The 15,490-nt window shown below is 37.0% G+C and overlaps 1 protein-coding gene across 1 annotated transcript in view; it reads left to right on the forward strand.

The window, feature by feature from the left end:
• Nucleotides 1–15,490, forward strand: part of FREM2 (FRAS1 related extracellular matrix 2) — a 144,407-nt gene that overhangs the window by 86,731 nt on the left and 42,186 nt on the right. The window lies entirely within an intron of this gene.

The raw sequence follows: 15,490 nt of genomic DNA on the forward strand, positions 1-15,490 counted from the left end.
CTTTGTTCAAGTGGTCGATAGCTTTGATATGTTGCATTGAAAAGAACATTTCTATTTGTGATTAGAGAGGTCTGTGACTAAGGAACAGTAGAATCAGCACACTGTGTCACCAACTGCTTTCAAAAATTCATGTAAATACTACTGCAGCCTCAAGTGTCTCCTTCAGTGTCCCTAGCATGGGTGGTGCAACTTTCTTCTTTCTAGGAGTGGTAGCAAAAAGGGTTCCTGGCACAATTGCCCTATTTATGCATGGAGTTTAGAAGCTGACATATCAACTGGAAACTCTGTGAAAGGAATACGGATAAGCTATTTTAGTCCTCTCTGTGAGGCCATAAACCATCTATTGTGACACTGTCATATTTCCTGAAGCCTAAATGTGAGGAATTATATCTTTGAAAGTCTTATGCCAAGATAGACATTTATTATCAGCACAGTGATTTCTCCCTAGTTAAGAGTATAAAAGGCAGCTCTTAAAGGCAGGAAGTTGACACCCATCTAATTGCATCATAAATACTCAGTCTGCCTGAAATTTCTCACATGTAATCCTGTGACAGAGGTGACTTTGTTTTCTCTGTGAAGTATTTGGATAATCATATATCATTAACGAATACAAAAGTTTGAAGTAACACTTCTTGTAACAGATTATATATCGAATGCAAGCTGAAATAGAAATATGTTTATCTGACTTTGCTGTGATGGCAAATGCAGGTTTGTGTAGGTTTTTTGCAACAATTTGATTTTTTGAATAATTTTGAAGAATTCATGAACTTTACTGTTTGTAGATAGCAGAATACAAAATATTGGGAGAGTAGGTATAAAAAAATATATCCATGAAACAGATGATTACCCAGCTTTTGAAAGTGTTCTGAGCGCTTAAAATATATATGGAAAGTTTGGGATGGGGAGAATGTTTCTCCAAGAGACTGTTTAAGAGAACTGAAGCTGAAATTACAGTGTCTATCTTCAGTAGAACCTTATTTCCTGGGAGGGAACACTTTTAGATACTGTTTTTAGCATTTAAAATAAGATTATCATTCCTGGACTTATACAATCATTATAGCTGTAACCTTGACTGACTTTGAATAAGAAATTATGAAAGTTAATCAATCACAACATAGTGTAGAACTTAACTGTTTATGAGACTCCCACAACATATTAGGGAAATCTCCTTTGTTTTAACACTGCCACTAGAAAACATGAGAATGAATTTAGAAAACATGAAAATGAATTTATTTTTCACAAAACCATAATGCACAATAACAGAAAAGTCAGTATGTGTCTTTTTTCATCTGAGATCTGTTGTGCTGCCTGTTCTATAAAATGCAGAGTACAGGCTACAGAGTAGATAAATTACGGTATACCTTACGTATCTATTTATGTCTCCACACAGAGAAAGAAATATATATGTGTATGTTTCTTTCAGATTGTGTATATACACACACACGTATTTGTGTAATGTGTGAGCAATTTAACACTTTGGCAGTCATGATTAAAATTCTGCATAATAAGCAGGGAATTTTAAGAAGCATTGGTTATTATTTTCAGTGCACAACATTAAATTTAATAAATGTAAATGTGTTTATGTGAAATAAAAAGCATTTTCTTCAGCTTTTAACAACAAAATTTAATTCAGAAAATGCCTCAGATAGAGATGGGTTAAAACTTTAGCACATGTATAATAGCCTATGAGCTATTGTAATGTCATACTAAATTCTTTAGTTCACTTTAACTTCTTTGCTTCATATCTACTGATATATTTTTCTCATTGTTTAAATTCATCTTCTATTTAACAAAGCTTCTTTGGACAAATGTCACAGCATGTCATTAAGTTGTGAGTTCTCCAAGTCCTGTGACAGGATTAACATTATGCATGGACTTCTTCAGGTCAAAAGATACAAACAGCAAAGGTCAAAGTTTAATAACACTACATGAGATCTTTCCTATGGAAGTCAAATCAGCACAACCAACATTACCTTATCTCCTCTGGCATTCAATGCAAGTTAATTAGGAAACATTCACCTTCAGTACCTATCATCAAAGTCTTTTCTTCTTTTATTTCTAGAAAGGCCCTTAGGGTCTAACTAAAATAGCTGAGTTGCTATACAATCATGACAATAAACAAAAAATAAAAGAGGTGTGCTCAACTTTGTAGTGAACTAGAGTATATTAAATTCCTGGCAACCGAATACTTTAATTGGGGATTATACAGTAGTGCTGTGCTGCCAAAGCAAAACCTGGGACAAAAAAACAAAACAAAAAACATAGTATGTAGACCATGCACAGGTATAGTTTTATATTGTGAAAGGTGATTTTAAAATTAGTGCTGCTGTTGGGACATTTCTTAATTTGGAAGGGACTTTTCCTGATAGGTCCTGAAGCTGAAGACAGGTAGAAAAGAGGGAAAGGATTAAGTTAGTGAAATACACAGCAAAGTAAATTATGCCTGGAGATCTTGGATTCAAACTTACACGTCACTACAGTTTAAGCACTAAAAAATAAAAACGTGGATCTGTTTGAGTCAGAGGTGATATTCACTAACCATGAATCACTACAAGAAAAGCATTCAGGGGAAAGACCTATGCAAATCATCCATTTTTGGGGTAGCAGTAATCTCACTCAATATTAGCCATCTCATTCAAGCAGGCTATGCTGGGGTCCTTCTATAGTTAAAATAGTTAAAGACAGATGTACTCCCAGGAACCATCACATCCTAGAAGTATCTGAACTGTTGAGATCAATCACTGTGAATATCTGGTGCATCTGAATACATTGATTTCTGACAGTACCTGTAAACCCTAGCCTTAGAAATTTAACTTGCCATTCAACCCAAAGTGATAAGCACTACTGGGCATGAAGGAAAGATTTTTTTCTAATTTTTTGTTAAAACAGCTCCTACTTTGAAATGCCATTAAACAACAAAAACATACGTAGCTATTCCTGCTTCATAATATAATTATGATTTCTAAAGAAAAATTGAAAATAATCTAGCTGAAATCTAAAGAAATGAATGCTCGAGAGTGTTTCACTAGGTATTTAGATGTTCAAGATTAAGTCCAGAATCAGACAAAAATACCCAAAAATACAAAAATTTTCCGTGCAAATGTGGACTTTTGTTTCTAAATCTAGCCAGAATTGGTGGGCTCAACTACTTGTCTGCATGCACATCAAGGATTTGGGGGATCAACAGAAATCCCTGAAGGATTTGAGGTCACTTGATTGGCTCAGGAAGGACATACCTATCCTGCATGGAGAGCACAGAGTTCAGCATAAAGTTCATTTGGAGGAGGCACTTTACATAATAGATCAATATTGTGCATCTAGGAAAAGGAAGATAAGGTTACTGTGCACTTTTCATTCTCCTTGGAGAGAGGTGTCCTGGAGTTTAGACTCAGACCCTGAAAACACCCAGACCCCAGTCTTCCATGGAAATACCTTAATCCCCAGGCACTTAGCAACTCAGCAAGGTCAGCCTAGAAGTGTTCTTTGTTTTTCTAACTGAAGCTGTGGCTGAAATAATTTCACATATATTAAGAAAAAAAATGAGACCAAACTCTTGTTAGTTCATCTGGGAATGAGCAGTCTGTAATTTGGTTCTAACTCCAACAGTGTCGCTGTCTTGTGTGCAATAAGTCCAATACAAAATGTGCTTTAGTCCTTGCAACAGTCTTGAAGTGAAACTCTGCTCTCACAGTCAACTGTTTTTATGGCCAGGCTGCTGTTTGGACTCTTTTTGTTACTTACTCTGTTTTGTATCACGGGCAAATTTTAAACTCTTGGTTTGTAGTCACATTTGGAAACCAGAAGAGAAGAGGTGTGATGAATGCAGAGCTGGAAGTTCGTAGCTAAGAGGAGAATGCTTACAATTATTTTGTTTGCATCAAGTTTTGTGTCAGTGGCTATCTTCCCATGTGATTTTAATTCCATGATACCGTATTTAGTGTTGCCATGAGAGCACCCAGCCTTACAGCCAGGCTGACAGTCATCTTGCCTTAGTGGAATTGTTGAAGCCTCATGCTGTTCACAGCAGGAAGTACATTAAATACATTTGTTCCACTACATTCACATTAGATGGGCAAGCAGCCGTTCAGACTTCTGGACATTTCTACATCAGGGCTGGGAAAGCAATGGACTCAGGTTTATGTCAGAGGTTTGCTTACCATTTTCTTTATACCTACTCAACAGAATCGATCACTCATATCATCCACATGACAGGGGAAAGGATAGCACTATCTGGGAATATTTTACAGCTGAGTAAACTGGATGATGGTACGATCATGGTATGATAACATGGAAAGCCAGTGTTAGAGATCAAACAGAACAGATTAATTATTTAGTCCTCTGGAGATTTCTTTAAAACACTTACTGTCACTCCCCCTACAGTTAATTAAGCTTTGGAAAACCTTAGACTATGTTCTGGAAATCAGTAGCCACTAGCACTTGTCCAGCTTGCTTGGAGTAGTAAAGTCTATGTTAATGTTTACTACCAATAGCCTGAAAAGAGGCAGAAAGTCTACAGTGCAAGGCGACATAAAGCTATGCTTTGCATTGGCTCCCAGTAGACATACAGTGTCAACTAAATCTACTGAGCCAAATTTCAAGCTGATGATAATTAAATATTCTATTAGTAACATTGTTAGAGAGACATCCTTATCTCACAAGATTATCTGGAATCTTATTGTTTCCACTGGCCTCCAAGGCAGGCAATCAAATGTGTCTTTTTCTTTCTGAAAATAAGTATGCCATAACCTTAAACTGAATGTCTGGGTGGTTGATCTCAGTGATTAATATCTGCTGGTCTATTTGTCCAATTTTAGTTACAACCTGAACACTATAGGCATAGCATGCCCATTGTTATATTAAAGAATGGAGTCATAATTTGGCAAAGTATCCATCACCGTTCTCTGGAGATAACTAAAATAGTGAGATAGTTGTTCTTTTTTCCTCTATACATCCACCTTTGACTACTTCCTTCCTTTTCTATTTTTACTGTGCTGGTGGGACTGATGCCTCTGGCACTTCTGTGCAGCTTTTAGCTTCTTTTGTCCTCTCATTAGGTAAAATCTCTGTGTGACCCCTCCCCTTTCACCAGTCTATGGCAGGTGGCCAGACTGGCAACTAATCAAGGGAAAAGGTGGAAGACAGCCAATTTATGACACATGTTATACTCCCAGTTTTCTTTACTTATAGTGTCTAATTATCACCAGTTCAACACAGTGAAAAATGTTCAATTTATGGTGATAGCCTTAAAGATTTTGGAAAGTCCCTGTTTGATGTCTGTCACAGAAATAAATTATTGTCATATCTTACAGTAGGACATCCTATAGAGGCAACCAGGCACATTTATGATTTACTTTTCCAACATTATCTGTTGCTGGCAGTTTATTACATGTGTGTGTCTGCAAGTGCAAACTCACACATTATATACATGAACTACAAATATTAGATTAATCTCATATTCAGTTGGCTGCTTAATAACTAGGTATATAGTCCAACTTTATGATCTGGGCTCCTCATGACCTGCTTACCGTACTTTGTCACATCTCTTTCAGATGACTCCTTTACTATAGAGGACTCAGCTGGCAAAGCAGTGTATCTCTAAGTCTTCACTGCTGTAGGTTCTGAAACGGTTAGCTGACATACGCATTATTACATTTCTGTGTGAATTGTAGCAGTATTTCTAGCAAAGTGTGGAAATGTGGGAAACAGCTTTTGAGTTTTGTACTCAAAGCACATAAAATAGTTGATAAGCAGAAGGTACAAATTTACAGGAACTGTAGAAAATTGATACTTTCTCTTAAATATAGAATGAGTTAAATGAAATAGCATTCTTATGTTACTGACATTGTTTTCCAGAGCCTAATGGATCATTGTTTTATGACAGTTCACTCAAGAGTACATTGGACATCTTTCTCTCTCCAGTCTTCCTGTAGCATGTTTTATTTTTTCATGGCTTTGTTATTTGTACTGCAGGTCTTATATTTATTATAGATATAAATAAATATTAATATTTATTATATTTGAAAATGTATTGAATGCCTAGCAAACCATTCTAAATTTATCATTTGTTCTTGGTTGCTTGTGATTGTAGGGAGTGAATTTAGTGTTGTGTATTTAACATGTGGATAATCAAGTTCTGTGGAACATCTTGGTGCATTGTTTTCCTAAGGTTTTTTTTGCAGATCATCTTGCTTCCTCTGAAGCTGCTTATACTAACACTTCACTCATCAGTCTTTGAAGATCCAAAAGATACTGAACAACAGAGTAACCAGTGTACCCCACTGGGCTTTAATGACATTGATTTTCCTTTTGAATGTGTAAATCCTTAAAGGATTACCTTAGTTGTTATCTCACATTACTGTCTGTCAGGCAACTCTTTTCTCTTCCCTCCCACACCAATGGGGTTAGAAGACCAAAAGAGAGAATTCAAGAACTTTTAACATACAGCAGAGCATATTTTCTGTCATTAGAGCTCTGCTTGTGTGATAAGTCTGGCTGTTGCTCTATTTTCACTTCTGTTCTCTCTTCTCTGCCAAGTTCCATTCTCAACATTAGCTCCTGTAAAGGGAGTGTGGAAGATCTCTTGCATATTTTTCTTCTCAGAACTCAGTGGGCTAAATGTGTTCTCATTATATGTGGGCAAAAAGCCTGTAAGAAATTGTTTCTGCTGGTTAAGCAAATTCAAGATAACATTGTGACAGAACAGTAAAAGTTTAAAAATCTAAAGTCAGAATTGGAGCACTGTCTTTCTTAGTCTATTTTGTGATAGGGTTAAGATGTCTCCAAGCCAGAAGGGTGTGTGTATGCATATAGGCAGAAGAACAGATTTATTAACTATCCACAAGAATAGATAGAATCATAATTTTCTTTAAAAAAATGTGGTACAAGCTGTGCCAGAAATGATACAGAAATACCACAGCCACCTGGAAAACATAGCATTTTTTTTAATTTCTTGGTTATGCTATTCCTCTTCTATGCACCATATGTAGTCAGGATAGTTAGGATAATAGTGCCTCCCTTCTTCATTTATTCTTTAATGAAACCAAACACATTTGATGCTTTGATAAGATTCAGATTTGTAATTCATTTGGTTAAAATTAATTTAACAGACTCACCTCTGTGCCTAGTAAGATCATGGAACAGATCCTTCTGGAAGATATGTAGAAACATACAGAAAATAGGGAAGAGATTAGAGACAGCCAGCATGCCTTCATCAAGGACAAATCATGCCTCACTAATCTAGTGGCCTTTTATGGTGGAGTGACTGCATTAGTGGACAAAGTGCTACAGACGTCATCTACCTAGACTTCTTCAAGGCCTTTGATACAGTCCCCCTCAATATTCTTGCCTCTAAATTGAAGAGATACAAGTTTGTTGGATGGACCGTTAGATGGATAAGAAATTAGCTGGATGGACATGTCTGAATAGTTACCCTCGATGTTTCAATGTCCAAACAGAAACCACTAATGAGTGGTGTTCCTCAAGGGTCTGTACTGGGACCAATGGTATTCAATATCTTCATGAATGACATAGACAGTGCAATTTAGTGCACCATCAACAAATCTGCAGGTAACACCATGCTGAGTGGCACAGTTGATAGGCTTGAGGGAAGGGGTGTCATCCAGAGGGACCTTGACAGGCTTGAGGAGGGGGCCCATGTGAACCTCATGAAGTTCAACAAGGCCAAGTAAAAGGCCTTGCATCTGAGTTGGGGTAATTGTCACTATCAGTACAGACTGGGGGATGTATGGTATCCCCCCTTGCACAGAAGGACTTGAGGGTACTGGTGGATGAAAAATTGGACACGAGCCAGCAACATGCGCTTTGCAGCCCAGGAAGCCGATTGTATTCTGGGCTGCATCAAAAGAAATGTGGCTAGCCGGTCAAGGGATGTGATTCTCCCCTTCTTCTCTGTTCTTGTGAGGCCCTACCTGGAATACTGCATCCAGCTCTGGACTCCTCAGCACAGGAAGGACATGGATCTGTTAGAGTGGGTCCAGGAAAGGGCCACAAAAATGTTCAGAGGGCTGGAACACCTCTCCTGTGAAGAAAGGCTGAGTTGGGTTTAACCTGGAGAAGAGAAGGCTCTGGGGAGACCTTGTGGTGGCCTCTCATTATATAGTCAGGGCTTATGAGAAAGTTGAAGAGAGGCTTTTAAGCAAGGCCTGTAGTGACAGGACAAGGGGCAATGGTTTTAAACTGAAAGAGGGCAGATTTAATTGAACATAAGGAAGAAATTTTTATGATGAGGGTGATGAGACACAGGAACAGTTGCCCAGAGAGGTTGTGGATCAGTGGATGTGTTCAAAGTCAGGCTGCACAGGGCTTTGTGTAACCTGGTATAATGAAATCTGTCTCTGTCCATGGCAGGGGGAGTTGAACTAGGTGCTCTTTAAAGGTCCCTTTCTGACCCAAACTCTTCTGTGATTCTATGAAAAATTAGTCTCAGAAAATGCACAATTTGGATTTATTTTGACATTTAGAATCTTGTTATATCTTTTTTTCCCAAAGTCTAATAGCTTTCATTGCATAAGGAGCTCACCCATTTTCAGCATGCATTTGCTTTTATGTTTTGGAAGGTCCAGGTTTTCTGTCTTTTCTATCTTTGCTATTCAGTCTCCACAATTTCCTCGACATCTTCCTATCAGCTCTCCTTACCAAACAACAAAACACTTATTTATCATTCAAAAGCCTTACTAATACAACTACCCAAACAGTGGAAATCTCAGCTGGGGAGAAAATATGATTGTCATCACTATGACTTCAAGCCTTAAAACCTTAGAGATCAGGGCCATGATTTCAGTGTGTGATGTTACAAGATACTATAAAGAAAATATTCATAGAATGATCTATTGTGATTTGGTGGTTGTGTTTCTAGATATAACTTTAGGAGTTAGGAACACGATTTGAAGAGAAAACCTGAAAATATTCTTCTCAGAAAAACTGTTTTTGCAAATAGACTTACTACCCTCAGACCATTTCTACACACTGCTTTTTCTGCAAGGGCCAATAGTAAACTAATCACTCAATTAAAATGTGAAAAACATTTAGAAATGGCTACATGCTATATCTTCATGTAGCCTGATTTCTAAAATGCTGCTCAGCTTCTCCAACTATTTCTGTCTGTAGGAGTCATCATTTCTTATCTCATGTATGAATCATTGACTGTGAGCTCCTTCATGCTTGGCCTCCTTGTGAGGTACCTTGTGTGTGGTATATTTAGATACTACTGCCAAGCCTTGCCATTTATCAGCCTGCCTCTGTTTCATCAGTTTGTTGAGAATTTGTTACTGATCCCATTTCCTGGGTGTCTTACATAAAAATAATCTCATTCTTTTAAAAAACAGAACATGTAGAAGAATCTGAGTTGGTTTCATGCTCTGTGGGAGGTCTAGCCAGTATGAAAAAGGTATGTGAATATCAGACGGTTGCTGCAGGCAGTACCATCACATTTGGGTATTTCCTCAAATTCCAAAGTGTTTGTTTCTTCAGCTATTAGTCTTTATATTTTTATTTGCATTGGTAAATGTGGCAATTATCTGAATTCTGGAATAGTTTGGGCAAATGATTGGAACTTCATAAACTTTGGTCCTGTCCTCAGACTCTGCACATTGAAGCTCCTCTGACACCTGTGATAGTTTCAGTGGTATCAAGGTCTGTATGTTATAATCTGAGGGTGCGTGCAAGGATCATAACAGTACTATTTCTGTCAATAAATACTTTCACATATATGTTAGTTCACATATATATGAATTTAGTATTTTGGAAAGTTAGCAATGTTTCTCAGCAAACCAACAAAGGTATATGAGTTGTGTCCAAGAGAAGGTCACTTATAATAGTCAAGCTCACACATTAGTCTTCCTCCTGAACTGCCAGTTATAGCTGGGAGACAATGTAAGACCGTTCATTACCGTCTTGTACATAATAGTTAACTAATTGTTGAAAAATCCATTTTCAGTTTAAAGGCACGCATCTTGAACGAGTTGAGCTACAGAATGGCTTCATGCACTCAGATGTCTTTATTCCATGGTTCAGACATTCTCTGTAGCCCATCTAGTTATTACTGAACCATTATGAATTGCAACTTGATGTTAAGCAAAATTAGATTTATCTCAGTTTTTCAGGCTGCAAACTGTGCTGCAGGCTGTCCTTGTAGTACAGATGGGACAGACAAGAAGGGAAGAGTACGTGGTCAGATATAGGGTATCGCTGTAGCCATCTTACTGCCATCCTTAGTCTTGCAGCTAGGGCTGTAGTATACTTCCTTTACTGTGCTACTTTGCTCACATTTAAGTTTTACTTATTCATGTAGCAGACAGGTTAGATATGGCTTCCAGACCTGCTAGGCAGGTGCTGCTTGTGATGGTACTGTGTGTAAAGGAACTGAAGCATGGATGCACTTTAACATAAAGGATGAGTTAAAATGTAAAGGTCTGTACTGACTTAGTTTGTATCATAAATTAATTAAAAATAAATCATACATAATGTTGTTCATAGCAGTTATAGATCTCGATTCACATGGTGTTACTTTACTGAAATTATGGGGTTAAGCTGCATAAAATAAGAGTAATTCAGTGATGAAACAGTCCAGTCAATGTAAGGCATTGACTTTCTATATTTAAAAAATGTGTATTTTTCTTACAGAGTAGAACTGAGTTTGGTAAGGGTTGCATTAATTTGAGTCTGTCCTTTTACCTGTTGTAATGTTTGCATTATCATTTAAAAAATCATTGTAGGTTGCTAGACAGAAATGAGCTGTTGAGACAAATGGAAATGTAGATGTTATTTGCTTCAGATAATGTGTGTGGCATTTTGGCTGCAACTAGTAACTTTGATTCTGAGGTGAATTTACTTTTTGATTGCAAAAGTTATGACAACAGTGCTAAGAAGATGAAAGTTAACTTTTCTTTTTTGCAACATATGAATTTGAAAGTAATCTGTTTTGACCACATCAAATAAAAAGCTATTGGCATTTGCACAATAGGTACCTGCTCCAGAACTAAGCTCTGACTGTAATCTTGACCTCTGCTTCTACAGCATTCAGCAAAAATAAATGACTTAGCAAATTAAATTCATTGTGCTAAAGGCAAGCCTAGTTGCTTGCATAGGTTCAAGGATGTGTATATAGCTGTAGAATAGTGCTACCTAGTTTCAAATGTTAAAAGTCCTCTTTGATAATATTATAATATAAACTTTTTGTAAGGGAGTTTTTCTGAGCTTATACTTTGTTCCCATTAATATGCATATATGAGAAAGATTACAGAAGTTGACCTTTACTGCTATTAAATAGTAAATGCCTCTTCCTTCTCACATTTAATGGAACTCTTGTTCTTAACTGGTCTCTCTACAACTCACCCACTTCACGTTCAGAAGGATGGAGTCTCTTTGTTATCGACTCAGCGGCTCAGTCATTTAATGCTAACTGTGATACTGAAATGCAAGTAAGCATTGTGTAGGGATTTATGAATCAGATCAGATCCAGAGGAAATCTGGCCTTGTTTGTCTGTTGTTATGTTCAAGCTAATTAGCTGTGTCAACCACCAGGGCTCATTAATTTGGACTCAGCATTGCACTAGCATATCTAGACTGTACCAGAACAAGTTAGTAGGTTTACAAAGCCCTGTTTTGCACCTTCTGCATTACTACAACAGATTTCTGCTAGCTCTGGCAACTCACAATGATCACATCATAACATTGGCAAAAGCTTACAGGAATAAATGGTTTAACACCACTAGAAAAGATCAACCATGAGTTCAGTTGTAATGACTGTTTCAAGTTCCAATGTCTAAATATGTCTGAGTGGAAGGTCTGTTTTCTTCTATTATTTGTCTCTTTCTGAGATGATATACATATATATACGTATCTCTCACTGGAAGCTTATATCACCGAAAAACACTTTAGTATTAAGGCTTATCAAGGTGGCAGCAAGACAAGTCTGTTCTTTTGTGTTTGTCCTAAATAGCCCACCTCACAGATTATTTGCATGGGCAGTCCAAACGATTATGGCACCTTACATATCCTATAACCAACCTACTCTTTTGCCATGTCCTTCTAAAGCAGATTGTAAGGATACCATTTTAAAAACAAAAGCTTCCTTGGAAATATTTTTTTTTTTTTTGTGCTATTGCATTGATTTTGTAATGTATATTCAAAGATAGAGCTATTTCTGACAGTATGAGAAGTGTGTTTGTTTTCCTGCTTGGGGACTGACTAGTGCTGTAGTTGATCTGTGCTCCTGACTGTGTAAGCACAAAGGCAAGACAAAGATTTCATTTCTGTGCCAAGAAACCTGGGACTAAAGCTCCTAACCTTTCTCCTCTGATTATTGTAACTTCATGCCAGTGAAATCTGTGGGTCTGAACAAAAAAACTTTAAAAAAACCCTTCCTCTTATTTCTGTAAAAGGAACCATTAAATTTGCAGTGGTCTCTCTTCAGGGTGATTACTAGATTAAAGAACTGCCGTAAGTGAGCCTGCAGTCATTGAGCAGAGTGTTTGCCAGCCATGACCTGAGAAAGACAATGCTTTCCCTGTTAGTACCTTGGCTTTGCTACTTCCCCTGGGGAGCTACTAACACAGCTTACAGGAAATGAACTTACAAAACATTTGTAAGGATTTGTTTCCTAGGATGGGTAACCATGCAGAATGTGTCTTTCATTGAAGATACATGCCTCAAAAAGTGTGAAACCCTCACTCTGGAATACAAGGCAAGCTAACTGAGGGTTTAGGCATTTTTGCGTTCGGTTGTGACTACAGGAATAAACAGTGACACAGAGATTCTTCTGCAGCAGCAGTAAATAAAGTGTTAGGATAACACTGCAAGAAATATAAATTTTCTTTTATATCTTCCATCTAGCTTAAGGCAGATCATTTATGTTCCCTGGGTAGTCAGTGAGCAGAAGGGGATTCTTCCAGATCTCCTAAAATTTTTTTCACTGCAGTGGCTGAACCACTCCACCTCATTCTGTATGTTTATTATACTGGAATTCTCTGTAATGGCATATCTTTGTCCTTGCAAACTGAGAGCAAGCAGGCTGTGGGTGTGAGTACCTCTCACTTAAATGTTTAAAATGAGTCCAGATCTAATTCCAGAACCACTGGGACATAAATATAGAGTGAATATGGTTATAAGAATGAGATTAGACTTGGGGAAGAGTGTTAAACTTTAAGAATAATTGATTAAGAAATGAAATTTATTAGATTTGATAATATTTTTAGCAGCCTTTATCTAGCTGTTGTCACATTCATCACCATTTGGTAGGCATTGTGTATTTTTAACCTCCAGAGGCTGGATGAGTCTTTGTCCATCTTGAGAATTTTAGAAGATCGTTGTATGTCTGAAATGGCATATTTCTTTGCAGATCTAATATCCAGTTCTGCAGTATCTCTGCAAGTAGAACTGTCATCAAAATTAATAGTAATTATACAAAAAGGTCCAGAGAGTGTATCCTATTCATCTGTTAAAAATGTTTCTGGCAACCAGTCCCTATAGGCAAATAATGTAAGACTGATGTTTGTATGCCTGTGCACTCAAACACACATGCACATTTAAATACACATAATGTTGAATAAAAAAAATTTAACTTGGAACTGAAAACCTTTTCATCTACCAAAGTTATACATTTACCAAGTTTGTCTTTCATCCTGCAAAGGCTGATGTCCTTGATAATGCTCAAGCAGGTCTATGAGTCTGAACTATTTTCCGGTAAATACATTCAATTCCATCAATTTGTTAAAACCCATGATATTGGTTTTAGCAGATAAATAAGAAGGCTGCTGGATTTGTTTCACTGATGTGGAATATCTAAGGGGGGGGGGGGGGGGGGGGGGCGGGGGGGGGGCGGTGTTTGCTTGCTTTGGCAGTTGTGAAATACAGGAAAAATCTTGAAAGCAGAAGAGAAAATTATGTTCTCCAAAACTTCCAATTTAACTCATGAATGCAATTCCAAAATATTTATTAACTGCTCACTTCTCAGATTAAGTTTTGGCTTACTAATAACTAATTATATTACTTCTGGTTAGTTTTAATTAAATTCCTATTTTAATTTGTTCAATTTTCTATAAAAATAAATAAGCAATCTACTACAGAGGAGGTTGTTGCCATACACTGTGTAGTCAGTCAGAATGGCCTCAAGTACTTCAGAAACGCATAGATATTTTGTCTGATTATCCTACAAGCTTCTCCAAAACCTTCAAGATACAATGTCTTCACAATATTTTGCTTTATTGAGCTCAGCTGTAGTCCAAAGCAGGTTCTTTAATTAGAAAGCATTTGTTCCATGATAATAGAAGTCATAGATTTTTCAACATACATATAATCTTAAGAAAATTTGAATCATGGAAATGATGGCCCAAATTTCACTTACCATTAAAAAGGATCTATGTCTCTTCCTTTGGGTAAGTTGTACCTTTTATGTATTCTAGGCATAGCTCTGTAGAATGATAAACTTTTCCAGTCATTTTCTTTGATTTTTTTTTTTTTCTATGCTTCAGGAAGGGGAAGTATTCATAGTGCCACTGATAGAGCACTGATTAACTGCTGTGATCTTTGTCAATTTAATTTGAGTTGGCCACATGCTGTATGGCATTTTCAAGCACATTTATGATAATGTAACCTCATGATTATAATAAGTTCTCACTAAGCAACATAAGAAAATTTTGCTTAAATACAAAAAGAACTTGTGTACATCTTTAAATTACATCCCAGCCGTTGGGGAGGGTAGGTATGATTTCCGCTGCATAATGGGAAAACTGAGGCATTGCCTGTGTGTGCTTACTCTTGCATGTTTGAAACAGAAATGGAAGAGGTAGAAAAGGAGACCTAATATATATCCAGGATGAAGTTGGGCTATGTTATTAAGCCTGTTTACTTTGTGAAATTGCTATAGGTAGAAAAACTGAAAAAGGGAGGAAAACATGACGATAAACAATATGTCTGTTGAGTGGGATAACACTTAACCTCCTTTGCTTTTTTGCTCTTTTTTCTCATGGACTGTGGAACTTAAATATTAAGATATAATACTATTCATGTTACAGCTTACATGAAATAAGATTGATTTTGTTTTAAATGCTGGATGTGGGGGAACTAAGTATTTGCCCCTTTGGCTAGCTGGAAATTTTTTCCAAAAGCAGCTTCAGATATATATCATGTTCCAGTCTGGGTTTAGCTACAGGAATCCATGAGAACATTCAACTTAAGGTTTCATTATCTATATTCACCTCTGTCTGCTTGCACCAAATTGAAAAATGCAAGGAATTTTCTGGCTTGTGCACAGGACTCAAATAAGTTTAATGAGATAACACATTTGGGTTTGTACACAGATTCATAACTGCTGACACACAAAGTTGAAAATGTAGGAGGCAAGAAAAAGAACACAGTGCTGATACAACAATTGCTGTCTTGAAACAGGCAAACCAATACTTGAAAAGAAGCCAAAAATACCTAGAAAAATTCTAACCCTTAATAAAAGGCTGTATTTCACTTACTGAGAAGA

The sequence above is a fragment of the Falco punctatus genome, assembly GCF_963210335.1.
Source record: "Falco punctatus genome assembly, chromosome: 2".
NCBI lineage: Eukaryota > Metazoa > Chordata > Aves > Falconiformes > Falconidae > Falco > Falco punctatus.